Here is a 21,579-nt window from a genome sequence, read left to right as displayed (position 1 = left end):
TTCGCCAACATACCCAGTGCATAATAAAGTATCTAACGATTTGATCGTTGGATTATTCTTCCTCATAGGATAATCCTCCAAAGTTGTTAGAATAGCAATGGCTGATGCTTGGTGTCGCCGATGTAGGACCCGCCCGCCTTTGTGACGGTGCGGGATTCCTCGTCCCCTCCCTTCCTTCCCTATCCACTCCCAGGAGGCGTCGTCTCCTGGGAGTGGATAGGGAAGGAAGCTCCTATCGCGGCGGCGCCTCCTTCCTTTCTCCTTCCTGTCCTCCCCCTCCTGCGGTGCGGAGGTGATAAGCTTGTAGCTTGAGTCTTCGGCCCAGTTTGTAACCCCGCGAGCCCGCCCTAGGGTTTCCTATCCACTGCATAATAAAGTGTATAGAGTTCAGTGTATTTACAATTATATTTTACTTTTTTAGACTCTTTCACACTGGTAAAATTTTCATTTTCAAAATCAATTCAAAATCAATCAAATCAAAATCAAAGGCAAAATGTTAATTGGATTAAGACATATTCTTACTCTCATTAATTTCACAATCTTTCCCAGTCACAATTTTCTTAAATTTGGCGCGCCTATCTGCGTCCTATGATACTCATTTTTTAATGAAGTCATCGCCCATAATATTACTTTGCAAATATTCTAGCCACCTATTCACGACTTTAACAGGACGTAGCGACACTAGGAGTCAGGAATTTTTTACTATGCTAACTAATTGTCCTGAGTGCAAGTTGTCTTCATAAATAAGCGTCCGAGGAAAATACGATATCTAATACCCCATTTTCTCTCATTTATGTTAAATCATTAATACTTTAAAATGTTCAGAATAATTCGATCGTCTAATTTTAATATATCTTATACACTAATGAGGGCTAGGTATCTTTGATGAGTGAGCTAAACAACAATGACAGGAGAATTTTTTCACAGAGAGCACATAAAAAAGATAATTTTACATTAAAAAGTACAGAATTGAGCGAAAAAACAAAACTCGATAATAAGAGGAAATACGTCCTGCGTAATTAATTAGCGTGACTTCGCTGAGGACATAAAATTTTCTCTGAAATGGAAAAAACCAATCCCGAGAGTTTAAAATGTTTCCGGCTGATAACTAAACACACTGAAGACAACGCTTACCCAGGGATTTCTAAATATGGCATTATTTACTTTCCAAAAAGGCAATTAGCCCCATAACCTCAATTCTGACATCAGAAATTCATTTACACTCCCAGAATTCGAAATATTCGCGGAACTCTCGGCGTGTACCAAGGGTTGGAATTAACTTGTAAGAGTAGCTAAAATATTTGTATTGGACTCTCACAAGGAAAGAATCTAGACACGGTATTTTCTCATCTCCTGTTTGATAAAGAGTTCCATTCAGTAACGTTTTCCTCGACGGAACTTGTTGAGCCATCTCAGACGACTCAGAGGGCTGCCAACTAGCAAGAAGCCAAGCGCTTCCTTAAGTTTTCTTGGTTCTTGCGCTTAAGAACGTGGGCGTAGGTTAAACCTTAATATCTAGGTAAATATACCTACCTCTGTGGCAACATCATCATCGGTATGAAGAAAAAAGGATAACATATAGGTACCCAACACCAAACATTTGCTCATGATACTATCTTTTCCTATCGTAATGAGTGTTGTTTCAACTAAAATACTATTTATAATTTGGAAAAAAATACCAGGTAGTAAACTTTTCGTTATTCAATCTGTGTTTTAAATCGCATTAATACATTTCTTAAATACATTCCAATCTTGCTTTATGCATATTATTGGCATGTATACACACAAATAATTAGGTAATATAATGATATTATTTCATCATCATCTACAGTCATTTATTAATACGATCAGTTTACATGTCTTTCGAGGTAATTCTAAAATTAGAATCAATCAAATCATTGCTTAATCATCGTCAACCGTCATGTATTCTGGAATTGGTTTGAGCAGCTCTCCACTTAATACTATTATCATTCAATCTTTTACCAAGTTCGCATTGTTTGTGCTTTTCATCCTTCCATACTTGCTCTATGCATTTAATCCGAAGCCAACCTCTACCGCTCAGCCCTTCCACCTGTTCTTAAACTATCAACAGCAAATATTCTATTCAATTATCAATAGCAAAATGCTAATTTGCCCTAATTAACATAAACAATTGACAAAGAAAAACAAAATATCCGATGATGAAATCAAATCTGCTAGGAATATTGAGAATAGAGCTATTCGGCAAACCCTTCTTATGACTGCTGACCAATAACGAAGATGATAATACAGGTGGTGACTAAGTATGGTAGATAGATATTTATGTATTCACTGATAAAATGTGGGTAATGAATTTAACGCACTTTTCTTCTAGATTGTTCTAAAAATAGAGCGATTTCAACGCTAATACGCTAATTTTAAAAGTAAAGTGCTAGTTTTCGTACTACCTACTTCGATAAAACTAACAGTATATGACAGTTTAAGATGAATCAGAAAATTTAAATTCATAGAAGGTATTCTAATCCTAAAATATGTTTGTATTGCAGCCCTTCAATGCTCCCGTTTCAAGCTAGCTCCTTCAGTTCCCTAATGTTTTCTTTTACGTCCTAAATGCATCCGTAACAAGTAAGGAATATTTTGACAAACGAAATGGCTGTAGAGGATTGAGCTATCATAGAATGTATCCAATCAAATATGGAATGATAGAGAAGAATAAGTGCGTAACGAATAACATTTTAAACATAAAATAACATGAGGAAGTGTTCGTGTAGGTACGTTGCGTAACCTAGCAAAGGTGACAAAAACGATTCCGGAACATAAATGTTAATATAAACCACAACTAAACAATCCAAATACAGTTTTAATACGAATTAGCACAAAATGCATAAATTATTCCTAAAAAATAACAAAAATGCTCTTTTTCAGGGAACAAGTTGACCCAGATATTGAATTCTTCCAATCAGCCGACTCGCTAGCACAGAATGCGGTGAACTCATCATATCAAAGATTTAATTAAAGTTTGAAGTCTTCTTAGTTAGTCAAACTCAAGTTGGAACCCACTCCAATGTACATCGTCACGCTACAGCGAAACCTACGAGTCTGGCACCTCGAGGTCGGAATCCTCCCATCTTAACCGCACTCCTGAAGGCCTTGCGCTCCTCGAAGTTTCCCTCATTAACCACGCGGTGGAACATTTTCATATACGACTATACACTCGAATGAATGAGAGCACTCGATGCAGGTGAGTTGAAATTAATGAAGTTTCCAAGATGTTAATCGAGAAGTAAATATCAATCGCCTGCATTTCCTTCATCAAACAAGAACAATTCTCTACACTTCAATTGACGCGTTCAAGGACGCCAACTGGATTAAAATTTCTAATTGTAACCCGTGTAACGTATTACTATCATATAGAAAAATTCTTCCCTTTGGTAATTATGTTCCTAAAAATCTCATACTCTTCTCAACATAGCTGTTAGCCCAAGGGGACTGCATAGAGGAGGCCCAATTTCATCCCGAAAAAGTCTGATTTCCCTTGCTACTTCGGTCGCTTTTTAATCGGTTTTGATAAATGTGCGCGGCGCGGTAATAAGGGCAATGCGATCCACTTTTTTCCAATAGTTTGCAGGATAATGTTTGTCATTGCGCGGAATAACATTGAAAAGTTATTAATTTGTTACATTACGTCAAAATCTGTATAAACTTCGGTTTATACCTATAATTATACCTTGTTTCTCCGTGAAACTCGGACGCCGTCCGTCAGCGACGCGAGTGGCGACTTTTGTAAACCCATTAAAATGCGCCGTGGGTGACAACACATTTAGTGACCGATTTGAGGATCCTCTTTTGTAATATTCGTGCGTTGGCCACTCAATATAGAGTAAGGACAGAGAAGCGCTTCAACTCAACGGCCTTCCTTTCTTTGCGTTTGATTAGACTGCGGGCGTCGCATGTGACAAATGAGTTACCTCCAATTTACTGCCTGTAACACTCTCAGAACCTACAATTGAGCGCACAGAAACACGAACAGACTTGAAAGTTGCATAAATGGCAAATAGTTTTTGCTGTGTTAGCTTCCAGATTCCTCACAACAAGTTTACTGCGAGACATATTCTTTTCTTCTCTCAAGATTTCTTTAAAAAGGAGGTAGTTCAATTTTTTTAATAATTCACACTGTTAATTTTCTTGCGCTTTTACTGGGGAAATAAGGCATCCGCAGGGGCATTAAATGAGACGGAAAATATTAAATATTAAAAAAAAAACGAAAACATCGAAACTTCCATACTAAGGTATTGTAAAAACGATGACCCTAAGTTATCATGATGAGCAAGGAAACTTTTTAATATTCCATAAAGGTATTTTGACGTATACCTCTGATACCTCAAAAAACATTACTTCCACCACTTCAGCACTTTCAGAAACTTTGATGCTACCAGAGGCCTACAGCCATTTCCCAATCTACCCTAACATTACCAAATGTTTTGCGACCTTATCATTTCTTAGCAGTCACACGCCCTTTTGACCTTCTTGAGCTTCGGGCTGAAACGGCTGCTGGGTTTCAAATCGCCTTCATTGGTCTCATTTGGTTATTGTACAGCTTTGTTGACCCTCTTCCCTCTCCCAAGAAGACCTCTTCCCTGCTCCAGCATTACCATCATAGCGTAACCGTCAAATAAAAAGATCGGAGATGGCGGGGTACAATCGAGACCTGCCAAACAAAAGGTCGTGGGTCCGAATCTCGCTTGGATAGCTTGCCCCTATGTGGGATGGATGGATTTTCTATGGATTTTTCTGACTATCCATTGCTATTTATTGAAGCCCTCCGATGCAAAGGCTTAGTAGAGCTGGTTTTGGGGCGATGAATATAAATATTTGAAAAATATTTGAAACAATTATCACCACCAATAGCTTAGATTACTTGACATTCTTGAACTTGGGAACGCGGCGATGTTTTCAGAAAAAATGAAAGGAGAAATAAGAGGGGGAAGAGTTATTGGCAAAGGCAGGAGAAGAAGACCTCTTCCCTGATAAAATGGGTAGATACGGAGGTAAGATGCCTTTTACGACGTCGTGCGTTTCGGCCGCTTTTGACGACGCTGTAAAATTGGGAATACGGGCTACGGAGTTGGGTCTTCTTCCCCGTTGCCGACTGGAATGGAATCGAAAGTTTCAGGAGGAAGTGTGGGTTATCGTGGAAAAGTGAGGGCGTTTAAGGGTGCATTTGGATACAACCCCTTATCCCCCCTTCTTTCTCCCCGGGGTCTACACGTGGGGCACAAGGGTTCTCGGAACGGAGGAGTCTGCGTGGGGTGAGGATATTTGGATGCCCTTGTTTTCCCTGACGTTTTCCGACGCGCGAGATAAAAACATTTTTGGACGCTGCGTGAGGGTCAAGCCAGCACCTCCATCAAGCGTTTTATTCACTGTCGACCGGTTTTGGATTGGGAATTCACTCGTCGGATCAAGATGAATTTCATGCATGAAAGGTGCTACGGACCGCGCGGGAATTTCTGACCTGACTATGAATGGTTCATCAGAGTGACGCATTTGCCCTACCGAAAAATAACGCTGAGTGGATTCTATTTTTTTCTTTTCTGAGCTAATGCACTCGTAATAGAATTCTTGACGACTTCTCCATGCTTTGTGATTGAAAACCTTGACAAATGTAATTAATGTTGATTAAGAATATTCAAGATAAAGGATGAGAAATGGAAAAAACTGGAATCAACAATTCGATCACTCTCCATGAGAAAACACAATTTCTGGAGTTTCGAACTTAACATGAATCATTCTACAAGAGCTCAAAGCCGTTCAAAGTACATATAAACCTTTTCAATTCTGCATTAACAAAGTAATTGTATTTAAATGTAATTCACATAAAAAGAAAATAAGTTTAAAAATAATGGAGCATCTGCAAAAATACAGGAGTATAGAGAGCCTTATTACGACTCATTTATTTAAACGAGAGGCCACTATTCCCAATTATCCTACATCAGCCTACGAAGAATGGCCCAAGCAGTACATCTAATGCTAGGCATTCATGGCCAAAATCCTTGTAAGCCTGTTCCTTCATCAACTTTTTTATCCTTTTCTTTATCTTCTGCCTGGTTAGCACTACAAGAAACCGTATTAAAATGTACCCATAAAACAAATCCAGAAAATATGAGGGAATTTATTCCGTAATTGGCCAAAAAATGAGAAAATGTGGATATTTAATACGGAAGAATTAGGAATGTAAGTGAAAATAATTCAAATAAATTATTCGGCACAATGGCAGAAGAAAAACTGTATCGTACAATATTGACATGACTGAGTGGAAAATCTGATGAGATATAAATCTCTCGATGGAAGAAATAAATTTTTATTTTCTCACGTTAACCTGTCTCGTTTCTAAAAATAAAGATTATGACTGTTTCTTCCAAGTGATTAGCTCCCTAAGTGGCCGTAATACTGAAGACACACGTCTTCCAAAGTATCTCTTCCATTTCAATTTGGATAATTAGGTTTTATGTTAGGGAAGATAAAAGTCACGTATGGAAGAAGCCTTTGGTGAGACAGTTAGCCAAAGATGTTTTTTTGATATTTGCCACGCAAAACAGAGATAGAAAAATTGCTTAAATTACTGGCTTAACATATAAACGAGGATACAGTCAAGTTTACAATCTTCTTTACTCTTAGCTAAGAATTATTTAATATTATCTCAGAAGCATACCAGTCAAGGATGTTTCAAGATTATCAGAATATGTTATCTACTTCTATACTCCTTTCTCTTCCCATTTCAGTTAAAGTTTACCAATTTATTTTCTACTAAACCAATATACTAGATTCCCGATAAATGATAAATAAATACACCAGATTCCCGGATTCCGGATTAATGGATTTTTAATGAACAGTGGAATTAGAGTGTGTTTTTGAATTTGGAACATAATTATAACACTACAAAAGACTCCAATTTAAAATTTTGCAATCATAAAAATGTCAGAAATTGAAATTAATTAATTTCTTCAGGAATTGAAGAAAAGTGGACGGGAAGGTTAATAACATTAATGAGACCAGTAATGAGCAATTCAAGACGAGTTATCGAAGCTGTTCAAGATATACCTAAATATGACAATATTGGGCGATACGAGATAAATACTTCTACATTATATCCTGCGAGCCACCGCAAGGGTGCTTGGCGTGGGGTGACCAATGGCCAGCGAGCAACAGGAACCGCACACACACAACAAATGGTAATAAAAGTAATTCGTAAACTAACAAAAAATACACGCAAATCCATTTATATGCAATACCTACCGACAGTTACTAATTACTATTTTAGTAGTGGTTTTCCTTTCGTGAATCCATGCACGGTTACAACAATGGAAAAATAAGTACATGCAATTAGTCGTCCTAGTGATTACAGTAGATTCGCGTCAAACCAATCCTTGTATTGCCGATCTATGAGGTGATGCTATGACTTCAGTGACAGCATTTTCCTCCAGGTTTTTGTTCCTCTTCCTCGACATTCCTTCTCTTCCATGTCTTCCTGTGTATCCCTCACTCTTTCCCGGGCATACGTCCCGCCAAGCGCCTGGAGTGACTGACATGTCCGACCTATTAACACCGAAGCCCCCTGAGAAGCGCCATTAAACAAAGCGATGCCCAAGTCCCCAATCCCTCGACGAGAGCTTCTTTGCGGCCTCCACCACCCCTGCAAACCCTAACTGTGACATCCTCTTTCCCTTTTGCCTCTCCGCCTGAAACTCTCCCTTTGCGAGACAACCCTTTTGCCTTTTATCTTCCTCCCTCCTACTCTTTGCGTCTCTCCCACCCTCACCATATAATCCCCACCCACCCCACCACCACCCCCGCGCACCTGAGAACAGAATACCCCTACCTCTCTCTTTAAACATCATCTCTGCCACATTGCCACCCATTTCCGTATAAAACCCTTTCATTCTGAGCCCTACATTTCGAGACAGAAGGTTTAAACATCCGATGCAAGCTAGAGACAAAGCCGTACAATTGCCCGAACGTAGGTAGTTTAATGTAGCTCTTACGTCACTCCACAGCGCCCCTCTCGAACTGTCTTTCGTTACACACGGAAACGAGTAGGTATGAATGCGTGGAGCACTAAACATGCCGTTTTATAAATGCCGCGTACCGTAATTTTGCGAGAACATGCGTGGGTGCACTTCAACTCTCAGGGTAATCACTTTTTTGGGCAAACAGAGGGTGTTAACACAAGGCTGAGGGTCTAATTCAGCATTGCACAAGGCGTTTTAGGAGCTTCGCTTTAAGACCTTTATAATATTATCGAGCGTTGGATTTATTCGGCTAGACTCTAAAAAGCGGAATATTTGAACTTTACAAATGAGATTAAAATTAAACTATTTATGAATTAATATCTTACATAAAATGGCGTAATGGCACTGAGCAAGAGGCGTCAATACTTGTGACGAAAGCTTGGGTTGCCACTGCTAAAAGCAATGCTCATATCGACTGTTAAACCAATACCTCATTATCAGCGATCATGGACATCTGACGTTGATTACTGAGAAGTTTCTCTGCTTTATCGAACCCTTTAAGCTTCACTCTCAAGATATGCCCATAAATATATATTCCTTCCGCACAAAAAATGAGAAACCAATAGAGCAAGAAACTGGTAGTTACAACAAAAAGGTGGAGGAATATTAAGGCATTATTCAGATGCAGGATTAAATTTTTTTTTAAACCGCCAAACATGGTAATGAAATATATTTTGAAGCAACATTATGAGGTGGCAAAAATACAAACTGGCCATTTTACCATCAATCTAAAAATCTAATCTAATCAAAAGGAAAAACATCCCTATACAGGTGACACCCGGTCTCTTATACCGGCAATTCGATCATATTGATAATGGTAGTTGAAAACTTTTGGGCTATGTCACCGCGTTAAAAATGGACCAAAACGTTTTTAACTGCCACGGCGAGCACCCACGAAACTTTTAACCAAGAATTACTTATTGATAATGCAGACAATAGATGTCACGCAACAGTCCAAACGCTAAATTAGCTCCTTCTATGCTGTATGATCTAAAATTTCTATTATTTCTATTCGCGAATGCATTTGCACACATAGATCGATTTGAATATTTTTTGTAGCAAATATTAATATACCACAGGAATAAAATTTTCATTTAAAAAATTAACGAGATAAAAAAATGATTAAACTTCGAAGCTTGCCCCGAAAGAACAAAAAAATTCGACATGAACAGCTTTCTTGCCCATTGTTTTATAAATTAGGCGCTACAAAATAAAACCTCGTAAGAATTCAAAATGCTGATAAATTTACCCGGTTTCAAACCCGCTCTCTTCGTCCTCTCTATTGTTAAAGACTGACCTACAAGTTTCCTACCACACTCCCTTACGGCACAAAGTAGCGTGGATATATAAGTCAAAGGGCCTCTTCCGCATTTCGGAAAGTTTATTGGCACAGGTGATCGTAGGTGGTCTTTTTCTGTTTTGCTGCAGCGCTGAATACAATCGTTATCACACCAGAACTACCTAAGGTACTCCTATTTGGGACTCCGTTTCATCTCAAACAACATTTTGCTGTATAGCGCACTGTAAGCTTATTCCATAGAGTTGTTTTAAAGCCTATCTGCACTGCGGCAACTTTGCAATCATAATGACGAGTTTATAATTGCTCCTCGGAGACAAGTGACTCCGTTAAGCTAGCAAAATAGTCACACGTGCTCTAGCTCAGAAGTTGGCTCATAATTATTCCGGAAATACTGAAAAAAGGTTAAAAGGTCTTCCAATAGGCAAGACCAACTCTAAGATCACTGAACAGAGGTTAAAAATAGATAAAAGAATGATGATGCCTAAGTTCCAGCTATTAAATACTTCATTCGTTAGCACTAATAGGCATGTCAATCAACAAATAAAGGGAAGGGTCGGCATCTAAGGACAACTAAGGACATTGATGCATGCAGTCGACCTAACTCTTGAGATATTAACTGTTTTATCCACGCGTAGTAGTAAATATGAATTTATACAAGTTTTCAAGAACATTTTGATTTTATAACTTACGGTCATTCGTGTTCAAATTTATGGCGATGCTTCAGGATGAAGGTAAATGATGAACATATTTTTTTGATCCTACGTGTTTGTTAGAGAAATAAGTGAAAGACTTTTTTCATTCCATTCGAAGAACACATACTAGGAACGTACGATCTGTGAATGCCCTGGTTTCAAGTTTCTCCGCTGGTCAGCTCTGCACGAGCAAGCAAAAAAAATATAATCATAAGAAACTCACAATTTTCTCTATAGTGAAGACAACGACGATGGCCGCTGTAGATCAAAGGAAAAAAACAACCTGTTCGTATATTCGCAGAAAAATAAGTATTCCCTGCATGCCAGGACTCAAACAAATGCGATCACTTTGACACCGCACTCAAAAAAAAGCTCGAAAACGACAAAGATGAGGCAAGAAAATAGCCCCGAAGTAAGGAAAGACTGCGCGCTCCAGGGCTGTTAAAAAGTTTTCCCTCAACACGACGAAGACCGATCCGAGAGAAGAATATTTTATGTCAAAACCCCAAATCTGCTTTTCGGCCGAGCCATTGTATCCTAACTTTTTCGGGTAAGAATCAGTCTCATGCAAAGCGGCGACCTAATAATTCCGACAATAGGAGAGGGAAAGAAAAAGACGGAAAAAAATACGGCACACAACTCCTTTTCGCTCGACGACAAAATAATTTTAAAAAAAGCTTTCAATGTCATCTTTTGCTTTCAGGGCATCCTACAAGATAAATAAGTCTGCTTCCCTTGTTGACCTTAATTTTTGTAATTTCTACACTAAACTCGGAGAACTTCTTTCTCATCTCCAAAACCCCGTCATCCTTATATCCCTAATGCCTCGTGTCCCAGTGTCACGACCTTTCAGACCTATTCCCCAAAAGAGTTCCCTGCTTCTTCTGTACCCTACCCAACCCCCCAGAAAGATACCCTTTTTCCCTCACCCCACCTCCCCCCTTACCTTTCACTTTTGTTCTCTCAGTTTTGGAGTGAGATGAATTGAGTTGGAATGGAAAGAGACTACTAAGAATTTAGCTTCCCCGTGTCTCACCATAAAGACACTCCGAAGAAAGGTTCCTGTGGGGGAAAGGTTCCGAATTGTTGAACTTCACAGAAGTGCCCTCTTCTCCAGCTATGTAAGACTCCAACCCAAAACAATCCGGACAAAATATGGGTGAAATTGATGAAAATCGAACTATTTCCCTGAGCAAATCGCAGAGACCCAGCTGGGAGTCTAAAGTCTCAACGCCGGAGTTAGCAGGGATGGTGGGGGGCTAGGACGGTTGGAAACAGTTCGCCATAAATCAATTTCGCATTGGTATCTCGCAAACTTTCGGCGCCGAGAGTGAGATGTTAGACGCTGAAACACACTTCGAGGAGTAGTTCCGCGCTTTCAAGCTCAAATTCATCATGAACGTGATCTAATTTTCTTTTTAATAATGCTGCATGAAAATAGTGAGCTGGATGAGATAGATACACGCGCCTACCCTGAGCGAGTAATAAATCATAAATATAGTTAAAATTGGATGTGGCTATTATCTTTTTCGGTATACTTTTACTTGCAAAGTGATTAGAGCGTGTGATCACAATTGAAAGAGTCCCAGATTCAATCGTTGTGAAATTTAAATTTCTGTGGATATCAAGTGGAGGGGGTACGCAAAAAACATGCTGACGAAACAACGAGGTATCTCCAAAACTTTCGGGGTTGGGGGGGGGTGAAGGCCTAGACAGGAACAGCTTTGATCTTCTGGAATTGATCTTGAACAAAAACTAACATAAAACGTTATTTTTTGACGAAATTTGCCCTCAACTACCCAAGGTATGAGTTCAGAGTCTAGAAAATAGTTCCAAATCACAGCAAAATCTAGCTAATAAAAATTTAATCCAAGAGCGCACACAGGACCAATCACATAATAATGGAGAATTTTATCGGCTAGAACAAAACATAAATTTATGAGCACAGTATTTCAAGAGTATGTCCTCATCTCATCACTTAAACTATTACTTAATAACAGCATATGTATTCCGGTATGGGATTCATCAAAGAGTCCCCGATTATTTAAGTGTACACAAAAATTGTTCTGTAAATGGAATTCAAATGCTCATAAAATCAATTAAATAATAATTTTGACAGTATTAGCATTGACAAAATGTTAAATGCAAAGCCTTTTTGGAGTGCTATTAAATAAAAAAGCAAAACTGATAGTTGGTAATAATATGTGATATGCATCAAATATTCAATAATACAATAAAAAGTGAAGTCTCATACAATAACAACAATTAAATGTTTCTCTAAATACCGTGAAAGAAACTATTACCCGATGAAATTTACACATATACTATAGTTGAATCAAAAGATTAGTCAAAAATTACAGATTGTCGACGGGTCGAGATATTACACCACCATCTATTCCAGCGTATATGACAAAGCTAAATATGGGGCAGGGTTTTTAAACTCTCATCATCAGTGAATTCAAAGGCGCAAATCTAAAATGAAAGAGTTTAATTCACGCAATAAATCAATTAAGCTTCATATCCACTATAAAATTTAAACCCGGAATTGTAACATATATTTACATTCACTTTAAATCAATGAAAAAATTGAAGCACAACTCTCAGCATAAAAACCAATTATATTTTCGCCGTGGATACTATTTTTCATATTCCGCGATAAATGGTTCTTCCAGCAACTTTTTTATTTAATACATTACGTCTTTTAACACATGTAATTTCATTAGCATCGTGACCTTTCATCGACAACTGAAAAACACGATTTGCTCCGTTATTAAATTTATTAGATTGGGATATGAGAGCTTAAATAATTTATTTCTGTGCATATTTTAAATTCAATTTTTACTGATTTCATGACTCATGGCTTCATCACAATTTAATTGGCAAATATAATAATTCCCACCAACATTATTCCAGAGCAAATTGAAAACATCTCACTAAATCCTTTCTCTGCAAACAATATATATTCTAATAGCAATAATTACATTACTTCCGCATTTTATAACTTTTAGCGAGAAAATAACAAGGCTAGTATTTGGCCAATGATAATTCATCAAAAAGAATCGCTATAAATCCTCTTAATATTCCAGTTGATGCTCATTAATTCTGCATTACGCAAACATAAATAACAAACTGGAGGGAATATGGATTCCATATAAAAAATAGAATCCATACGGCAGATCTGTTTACTTAGCACAAAAAACTAAGTACGTTATGGTTAAGAAGTTGCTGAGTAGAGAAATTTCAAGATATATAATAATTATTTATTATTAAAATTTAATTTAATTAGGTATATACTATGTGATAATATATATGTTTGACACAAAAAATTCTTGCCAAAAAGGATTCATAATATCGTGAGTAAATTTTTCAACCAGAATGTCTTTCCCTTTCAACCCTTTTCATTTCATAATATTACATACATGTATTGGTTTTAAATAACAAACATAAGTCTCAAATGCAAATTAAATTAGAAAAGGAAACCTCCAATATGGGTTTTAATTTTAAAACACTCATTTAGAAGTAGAGGAATATTAGATGAGATCTAGCCTATTTACTACTGGAACAATGCACCCTCTCCTTCGTACAGTAAAGGGAAAAAGCGCTTCCCGGGATTAAATTTTATACTTTAATTCCCAAGACGATATTCCTCAATACCGAAAACTTCAACGATCGAGTTATAAAAAAAACATGCAACCATGGATACGTTGAAGTGCGAGAAGACTACATTCATAAATGGAGTTGTAACGGCAAAATGATAAAAAGGGTGATGAGAATAGCACTGACTTCTTCTGCCATTAAAGCACTAGGGGAAGAGAGGACCAGTTCCATTTGCCGTCTGTCTGCCATAGGGTCGATAATCACGAGGCGCTTTTGGCCCCGAAAGCTAGATACGGAATTTTCATCAAAAATCACCACGACCCGAATAGTAGTTCGACGTTGCCAAACCGAAAACACTATTCGGAAGCCCATGAATCATGGCCCTCATTCGTCTCCGATTCCTCGGGCACATCTTAATCCACATCGAAGTAAAAACTTCAGGGATTATCCACAGCATAAACTTAGGAGCCGCCGAGCACTATCGTAATAAGTGCCCCATAAATTTATCACGTCTGCAGCACTAAAGCAACCACGAGAACATACGTTCACATCATAGTTTTTGCTGATAAAATGTAGGCATGACTTTCCAGATATTATAAAATCGAAGAAAAAACGGGAAGAAAATCGTGAACTACTTTCTGGCATTATGGCATCAGTAGAAGTGAACTCAGCAATAGAGTTGACAAGGTAATTGGGTGTAAGTGAGGGATGAAGTAAATACATTTTTCGTTTATGTTTCAAGAAAATATATCCTAGTCATATTGTTTTCATCTAAGATGACAATAAGAGGCTTTAAATCCTATGAACTCTATCAATTTTATTTATATATATTTATAGTAAAATTCACATTTATGTAAAAACTCACAGGGCAATATAAGTCAATAGGTTGAGAAATTGTAGGAGACAACCAGGATATCGGAGTGCTTGCGACAAAAAACTTGATAATCGGTGCGTAATTAATTTGGCATCATGATTAACAAGAACTGTGTAATACCTCATACTGTTCTTTCAATCACATGATACTCCATTTATAATTATTAGTAAATAAACGCAGTAATGCTGTACACTTTCACGCTTAGAGCATTAATTAATGTTGATAGCATATTCTGCTGAAATATTTCTTTGATGTAATAATAAATAACAAATTTGGCTCTCAAAAGCATTTTTTTATACTTGCGAAAAGTTATGAAGGTTGATTCACACATTCCAGGCGGAACATCTTCGAACAGTCCATACCTGGATTCAAGGATTAGACCAGATTTAAAAAATGCGAAAGAGAAACTTTAAGTTAAAAAATCACACAGCTTGACACGGGATCCCAAAGAAGGAAGAGATCTCAGCAAAGAAAAGATTCGGGAGAGAGTCTAAAAAAGCTCAGAGTAATCCATCGGCAAACCTGACTCTCAGTGACAGGAAACTGAGCTGGGCTCTCTAATCTTGACGTAAATGTCCCCTTTCGTCCGGCCATTCATTCCCTAATCCTTAAGCTTTTAATCCCAAACAGATCCAATGGCCAATACGTCTCTCGTCTCCAGATACCCTCACCTCTTCCACGGATTGTCAACGCTGAGGTTCACGACTCCATTTTCTCCCAACCAATGTAGCTTCTCTCTCACATTTCAAGTTTCTCTTTCGATATAAAATTGCTATCCCGTTTACCTCGCAAAGTTATTACTATAGGTAAATTCCCTTTTTTACGGGGAACTTAGCCAACGAAAAAAATTGCCCTAAAAATTTAGAGAAATTTCGTGGTACATCTCTAATTTCTTGCTAATTAATGAAAATGATGCTGAAACGCTCTGCACTTACAATGTATTAGTGAATTTAACTGGTACCACTATCATAATCTTCTTGTAAGAATGAAACACGCATTAAATAAAAATCAGTACGCCATGCACTCAATCCTTAATTTTTAACACTAAAATATCTTATAAAAGAAAGTAGTATTTTATCATACGATTAGGTTTTCTTTGCATGGCGAAGTCATGGAAGTGAAAATTCACTGACTGGAATCAAGGATTAAACAAACCAACACAGGACTTGCGAAACAGATACCAAAAACGACACAAGGTTTGCGAAACTCTGCAAAAAAGCAAAGCAAAGCTTGACACAAGATACCTAACAAGGAAGGAATATCCGAAGAGAATTTAATGCAGTAGCAAATCCTGATAATTCGGTCACAATTGTAGCGTAAAATAATCGAGGGAAGTTTAATTATGGCAATTGGTATTCTAAAGGAAAAGAAGAAACTATTTTAAAACGAAGCTGAGTGATAAGTTTGGTGTACAGAAACAACCATCGGAAAGTGTCGATCTAATTATTTTGCTATTTCAAGAAAGAAAACTACGCTGATATTCATATATATTAATGAAATCATCAGTCGCATTGCCATAACCTCACATCCAATAAAATCATAACAACAACTATGAAAAGGATATTTTAATACAAAACATTGTAAATGATTTTTTTTCCTTAGTCGCAGCTATATTCAACTATGCTTTCTAAGTAACTGATCTGTCCAACTTATTTGCAACTATCTTTAATCCATTCAAAAATAATTAATAAGTACTCACAAACGGAGACTGCTTATTTATGTCACAAATGCAAACAAATGAAATCCGTTGGCAAATAAAAGGGAACAATTTTTCCATTCCGATAAATAGTCTTTATAAATACTAAAAATAAATTTGCATGAGAATAAATAAAGATGGATCAATAGAATATAAATTTTGACGCTAAATTTTTATCCTAAGAAGGATAAATCAGAAAATCCAAGACCAACTCTTCAGAACGTACTTAAAGAATTTGATCAAGAAAATAAGCCTTGAAACAGTCCAAAGTAATCAAATTTAAGTACAATTATCACTTATGTCAAAGTTTACATAGTACGGAATAGTTTATGAATGCTTTTGTCCTACGAGAGCTCATGAATATCCGGTGATACTGACACTTAAAAAATTTATATAAGCTTACGTAGAGCAGATGTTCAGAAATAGCCGTCAGAATTTTATCAAGAGCTAACGCCTTAAAACACTCCCTATTAATCAAATTTATATGCAATAATGATGTTTTGACAAAGTTTGCTTAGTTTGTAATATGATATAAATATTTTTTTTCCAACGATAGCTCATTAATATCAGCCTATGTTGAAATTTAAAAATACGACGTTACTGCGTGAATTCTCGTATAGAAAAATCAACCACCGTTCAATTCCAAGTACACCTTCATCTCCTCTCTTTCCCTAATGCTTCCGACGGCTTCGAGCAAACAAGATCTCCGACCCATTTTTTTCCACTTTCCCTTCCACACCTATTTGTTTTCTCAGGCGACTCTTTCATTTCTTTTTCATACGTTCCCCATTACCCTCTGAACCCTCGCTCAATCTTTCACGCTCCCTGATCATCGACCTCCCTCCAATCCACCCTCTCTTTTTTATAACTACCCCCACGGGCACCCACCGTTCATCTCATTGTTTCCGTGACTTGGCCTTTACGCATTTGAGGTAAAAGGACGTCCTTCATTACCATCACTCAACCCCATCAATAAGCAATGAACCTTCGGTATCCCTTTCCTTATTTTTCACCGAAAGCATGGGGAAATGCCGAGCTAACGCAACGAATGAATTGTAGCCAAAATTTAAAATGGCCTTGCTTACTTATCTCGCTTTTCTTTAAAATGGGATGTATTTTTTTTCTTACAAGCAGATAATGTTTATTTTCTATATCTTCGACCTGAAGATGCTGGAAGAAGCGCTAGTGGAAATTTAGTCATAGCATGAAGCCCGTTGGAAACCCGAGAAAATGAAAAGTTCGACGTAGTAAGCCACGGAAATCTTCGTTCTTAAGAAACATCGGCTGAGATTCTCGTAATAAGTAAGTTTTCAAAGACAGTTTTTTTACGTATCAGTCATCTTTACTAAACCATCAGTGATTAGTAGGAAATAGGTCTCCATTTTAGTAATCAGCTAATGTTCCTTTAATTTACACAAAGGGTGAACTTATCCCTGAAAAAACAACTTGGCTTAGTCGGAATTCGGACCGGATTTCCAATTTTAAGCCAAATATGCTAACAGCTATTCGAATCCGGGCTAAGCCGAATGATTTTTTTCTTGGAGCATTTCACTATCGGTATAAAAAACATAGTAGCGCGCTCGTGACTTTGACATGTACAAAGTGAATTGTTTCATGCTGCGCTTAAGGTAATATTTTCGTTGTGACGAGTTCTCTTCCTTTACACAGTGATTCAATTAACATGGTAAAACGTGTTGATTTACGCAGGAAAACTGAAATTATAAGCCATTCTGAAGAGCGCTGAGAAATGTAATTAAACAGTTAAATCCAATATTATGGCGATGAATGTTCCGACATTTAAGGGCTCTTATTACATTGCCTATTTGATAATATTGGAGGGCCTAATATTTCGCTTTCATTTCTAATAACAGCCATTGCATTAAGTATGCAAAAAGACAGCGCAGTATTAGGTACTACCTGTCAGTCAATTTTTTACTCTTTTCGTACGCTTTGGAAACAATTACGACCATCAAGAGAACTTTGATATAATTTTATTTTCATTATCACATTAAATTCAAAAGATACTTGTCCATTTCAATTTCAGTTATAATGAAGCCATGAATATTTATTTAAATTTCAACACGATTGGATTCAACAAGATGGAGATGAAAAAAAGATAGAGATTTCCTGCAGCAATTTTATATTCAGTACTTTATTGCCACATATTTTCATAGGGGATATCTTATTCACGACTTACACTTTAGTCCGCGACTCCTCAATTTCAAAACGGAGGCAATCTGCAAACGAGACTGTGTGTTGCGACAAATATGACAATGGCACCGGTAGTAGCACTGCGTCCTTTCTTCCCTTCTTGTGAATTCGCAATCTTTTTCCTCTGAGACAATAATAATCACTTATACTCTTAAGCGCTTTATTCCATCCCCTCCAACCAAAATGGCTCTCTCCCTCTAACAATCCCCTAGTTACACCCCATCACCAAAGCGCCCTCAACTTCAAAACACCAAAATAAATAAAAATACGCATACAAATATTTTAAAAAACTATTTAAACATCAGTGTATAATTAATCAGGCCAAACATCTTGGACGCAACGTTACAGTCTATATATAAAGTACAATTAAACTTTTAGCAATCAACAAAAGAAAATATCCTGATGTTGCCATTAAAATGTTTTCCATAAAATACAAATTTAACGACAGTTAACTGATTAAAAAGTACCAACCATGTCAAATATCTAAAGCAGCTATATTAATGAAGCAAAGTTAGGATTACTTAGCGAGGTTCGGAACTATCAACACCAAATCTATTAAATTCAAGATAATTCCCTTTACTAATCATTTCAATAATAAGGAAACTTTTGAGAGGGTTATATGATGCTCATGGCATTAAAGTCAATCACCTGAGTCACTCTGAATTAAGACGAGCAAATTCGAAGGCAACACATCCGCCCCTGGAGGGCTCTCTCTTCTCGACCAGGTTTTGGAGAGGTACGCATCAAAAACAAACTTGACTCCTGGCGTCGCGTCACGATAAAGGCTTCAGGTGCCGAAAGTATCAACTTAGAAAGTCCTCGAGGCATGGCTGCGTGCAAACAAGGCAAAACTTTTCGCAACTTTTATTTCGACTTTCCCATCCCTATCACCATCCACTACCACCTCTTCCACCCACTAGACCTTTCCATCAATCACTGAACAAGAAGCACTGATATGGGGATGCCAGCCGCGTCCCATGCGTTGAAACTAAGACAGTTGCGCTAGACGGGAGTACGCATCACGTAAGTGATATCCTGAAACATGTCTCTCAACGCGAATATTGGAAAGGCAAATCGTAGGTTGGAAGGCAAAATCATAGGATTGAGCATAAGGATAAGAGAAAGAGGATGACGCCGATTTTACGACTAATGTCGAGTGAACGTTTATCGATGAATGCACAATGTCTTGGTAACAATTACAGGCATCGAGATTGAATCCTCATATTTCTCCTTGCTCAAGTACAATCACAGTAATTCTGTATCTGTGATTACGAATCAACCACAGAAATTCAATCTGAAATGTTATTTCCGAAACCACACTGAGAAATAGTTGTGGATCCTTGAATTTTGCCAAGGTAGAATGCTATCAAAGCAAATTTTGTTCTTGATGATGCGCTCATATTTAAAAGTAAGCATCGATTTCTAATTTTGGCAAATGGCAAGCTTGATTAATCGGCAGCAAACAAAATAGCCAGTTATTATTTCACCACAGCTCTTCTAAATAACATATACTTTCGACTGTCACCTATCTGCTTAGAATTAATTGATCTTTTTTTCTGCGTGATGTTATGAGTCTATCATTCGGCATGTAACAGCCATTTAGAAGGAATTTCATCACTTTTTGAATCGTTTCCTTCGCCGAGTTTTCCTGAAATCCCAAAAGCAAGTAATACGAAAGCTTTTAATAAAGTATTAATACTTGTCCTGAAACAGAAATGCACCATGAAGTACGAAATACGACCCATAATTTCATCAAAATCTGTCACCGAAAGCGCACTGTCCACACTTCCCGTAGCATTGAGTTATGACATTAACCGTTTCGGAATAAAAATAAACAAAGGCGCTCAAAGTGACCTCAAAGTTATCAAACGAAATAGTAAAAATTATATCTCATTAATATTCTTATACTTCACATTCGTGTTTATAAAATTTCTTAAAACTAATATCTCCTATCAAAATAACCAACACAAACGCTATCGTCGAATAAGAGGCCAATAAGAAGCCCTGTTATCTGAATTCAAACTGTGCCGTTTCGATCTTGGTTGCATGCTCAAAAACCGATGATTTCTCATAATTGTATTTACTTATTGCTAATTATTTTTATAAGTTATATTTATTAATTTAACAGCATATGTAATATATCTGTGAAGAAGTGATAAAAAAGTCTCTACAAATCGTGGAAATATCTCAAAAATAAATTTAAGGTACTTAAAGTCAATTCGATGTTGGAGTTATTTCTTGCTTTTGTATTTTATTTTAATTCAGGGACTAGCTTTGCGCCCTACAAATTAAGTCTTACTAAGACTTGTTTTGAAACACATTATCATCTTCAAGAAAAATGACTAGTGACTAGTCTTGAAGATGAGACAGTGTATCGCAATTACTCGTCAATAAAAGTTAATTTGTAGGAAGTAAAGTTATTACTTTCCTGACTAGAAATGAAATTTCATAAAGTTTAGGCCTCAAGCATTTGGTATTTCATTTGATGTTAAATGCAAAATGGGAGATTTAGAAGTTTTAAAAAGTTCTTATTAATCATTAATATATGGATCGTGGTGGTCATGTGAGAGATATATTTGCTTGGTGGTTACGGTCTGCGGTGGTATACCTATATAGGCTGAGACAGGCTGAAAAGGAATTTTAATAGAAAAAAATAACTTATTCGTGGAAAATCTTGAAAACATGACTTTAAGGTTAACTGTGTGAAACCTTTCCACTATGGGAAATAGAAGAGTAAACTTTGTTAGATTCACTGATGTATTTGAAAAAGCACGACCCAGGTTTCGGAACATAGTTACATCGCCAAGTAGGTACACCTAAGATGCCATGACCTACCGGTTTTTATTACAGAGAAACGCAATAAAATAATCAAATACGACGGCAGACGATACAATAGTTTCATAACATAGTCAAACTTCCCCTGAGTAGATAGTTAGAACTGAAAATGAAAGAATGAACTTATTTCGGCTCACTAATATACTTGGAAAAGCACGCCCACGTTTCATAACATAGTTATATTGCCAGGTGTAACCATCGTCAGATACACCAGATGATATAACTAATTTATTTATTTACTACCACACCTCCGAAAACAGCACTGTTCGACCTTTACATCGGGGTCGTTGAAAATATTTAATATTCAAACGTGAATATCCAAGCTA

This window comes from Ischnura elegans, chromosome 2 (assembly GCF_921293095.1).
Source record: "Ischnura elegans chromosome 2, ioIscEleg1.1, whole genome shotgun sequence".
Classification (NCBI taxonomy): Eukaryota; Metazoa; Arthropoda; class Insecta; order Odonata; family Coenagrionidae; genus Ischnura; species Ischnura elegans.
This window is presented reverse-complemented; position numbering follows the sequence as displayed.